Below are 2470 nucleotides of genomic sequence, written 5' to 3'. Positions count from 1 at the left end.
CTGTGAAGGACCCTGTCCAGGGACAGGAGATGGGGGAGGGGAGGGTCTATCCCCCGCGGGGGGGGGGGGGGGGCAGCTCCTCCTTCTCCCCTGGTGCCCGGTTCAGGGCCAGGTCGGGTCCGTGGCTCCAGTCCCGGCATGAGCAGGAAAAGCTCCGACTGATGCTCCTACTCCCGCTGGCAGCTCCTTCCCTGCAGGCAACACCGGCCCTGGAGCCAAGCTGGGGGTGGGGGAGCTGGTGCATCCCCGTTACCAGGCTCCTCCTGTCCCAAGACAGCAAGGGCCTGTCATATGCGGGGCCCGGGACCCAGGGGGCAGTGGGGGCTTGGCCCTGGGCGGCGCCTCTCTAGGGCCCCCAGGGCCAGACCCCTCTGGCCTATCACTGCAGGAGCTGCTACCGCCTCCTCCCCCCATGCCAGCTGTTCCCCCACAGCATCCGGCTGCCCCAGGGCTCCCATTCAGGGTCCCAGGTGTCCAGTGTCCGACCAGACAGTCCAGTTTTTGTGCCCTCTGCCCGGTGAGAACAGTCAGAACTCACCGGGCATGAGCAATGTCGGGACTTTCTGGTTTTCCGGCTGGGCCCCCATCCAGTCCCGCTGTCCCTCACCTCCTCCCCTCTCCCCCCCGTCAGGCCTGCTTCCCACTGGCCGCCCCAACCCCCCTCCCTCCCCCGGCCAGCCCTGCCTCCCTCCCGGCCCGGCCCCCCACCCTCATCTGAGATCAAGTGTGTCCAATATTTTTTTTACTCACCTGGTAACCCTACTCCCATTGCCGGTGGGAGCCTGGGCGGGGTCATTTCCACAGGGCCCCCGGCCTGGCATCTGCCGGTGTCTGCTCTAGCAGCCCATTGCCCAGCGGGGTCCCTCACCTCCGGCACAGCAGCAGTGGGCAGAGGGGTCAGCCCCCTCCCTGGCCGGCCGACCGGTGTCCTCGGCTGGGCCCCCGAGGGACCATCCCAGCTGGGCCCCGAGCTCCCTACTGGGGGCTGTGCTGAGCTGGGACGGAAGGGAGGAGACGGGGCCCATCAGTGTTCTGCTCCCAACCCCCCTGGGTCAGGAGCCCCCCTCCCCAAGTCCCTCTGCTGGAGCCACTGGGGACAGGAGCTAATGGGCCCCCCAGCTCCTGGAGCAAAGGGCGGTGGGCAGGGCCCCCCATGGGGACTTGCACCCCCAGCTGGTTTTGCAGGGTTTGGACTGGGCAGTACCAGCCAGGCAGCACGTAGCTACACAGTGGGGTGGGGGGTCCGGGGAGTGAGGGAATCCTGGGGCCAGACTCGCTCGTCTTTCACCGGGACCGTGTGCGGGACAGGCAGCGCCCCGGGATCTGTGTGTGCCCAGGCCAGCCGCCTCCCCACTGGCCGCTCCTCCCTTGGCCAGACCCGCTCCCCCCAACTCAATCCCGGCTAGCCCCTGCCTCCCGCCGGCTGGTCCCTTCCCCCCCTCCCCGCTCCCAGTTCTCCCCCCCCCCATCATCCCTGCCCCTCCCGACCTCCTCCCAGCCAGCCCTGCTTCCCGCTGGCCGGTCTCCCCCACCCCCGATCTCCCCGCACCAGCCCCGTTTCCCCAGCCCCATCCCAGCCTCACTCCCCTCCCAGCCGGTCCCCCCTTCCCGTTCTGAGATCACGTGTGTCTGGGAGGTTTTTCAAACCCATCTGCTAACCCTACCAGGGAACAAGGAGGGGCCCATGGCCAGAAAGGAACCTTATCGTCCCCGGGTCTCCCCTGAGCCAGGAGAAGATGAGCTGGGCCCGAGTCTGGCTCAGGCCCAGCTCTGACTCTGTCCTCCCCAGGGGTCACTCCCAGCCCGCAGCCCTGCCGCTGCCGCCCTGCGGCCTGTGGGAGCCGCCTGCTCACCCCAGGGCCAGAGAGGCTCAGAGGTCACTCACCTCCCATGCCGGGTGCGGGGGGGCAATTACAACCGGGCTCTGCTGCTCCCTGGGGCCTTGGCTCCCTTGGGACACTCTGGGCGCGATGCAGGAGCTGACGCGCTGGGAGGAGAGGGGGGGCAGGTCAATAGACCCGAGCCCAGGCTGTGCCAACGAGCCCCCATCCCCATCCCCGGGGCTGGGCCCTGGTGCTCAGGGGAGCGAGTCGGATCCCTGGGGCCTGGCTCTTGGGAAGGGCCTTGTCTCTCCAGACTAGGGCAATGTGGACGGATCCCATAGTGGGGGAGGGGGGAGTGTGAGGGGGACGGGATGGGATTTGAGGTTCTTGTTCCCAGAACCAGCCAGGCCCTGAGATCAACTTCCACTCCCAGCCCTGACCCTGGAGGGGGAAGGGCCCAACACAGCCCTGCCCAAGGGTCCCCAGTCTCCCCTTTCCCACCCCCACCCCCCCAGTGCTAAAGGAAAACAGCCTCCCCCTGCTCGCCCATGCTCACCTCCCCGCTGTCTGCACGCCCGTGTGGGGCTCTGCCCGCAGGTCCCCCCGCAGGGCCGGCCCGAGGCCAGACCCCGCCGTGCGGAGCCTGC

General features: G+C 68.7%; 1 long non-coding RNA gene across 1 annotated transcript; it reads right to left on the bottom strand.

Annotated features, from left to right (window-relative positions):
- Positions 1-755: 755 nt before the first annotated feature.
- Positions 756-2470, bottom strand: LOC142823112 (uncharacterized). Its single transcript, XR_012898440.1, has 3 exons — positions 2380-2470; positions 1886-1987; positions 756-995 (listed from the first exon to the last, which is right to left on the bottom strand). It is a non-coding gene; the product is annotated as an uncharacterized LOC142823112 (long non-coding RNA).

This window comes from Pelodiscus sinensis, chromosome 32 (assembly GCF_049634645.1).
Source record: "Pelodiscus sinensis isolate JC-2024 chromosome 32, ASM4963464v1, whole genome shotgun sequence".
Taxonomy (NCBI): domain Eukaryota; kingdom Metazoa; phylum Chordata; order Testudines; family Trionychidae; genus Pelodiscus; species Pelodiscus sinensis.
Note: the sequence above shows the minus strand (reverse complement) of the source record. Positions and strands in the feature narration are given on the sequence as shown.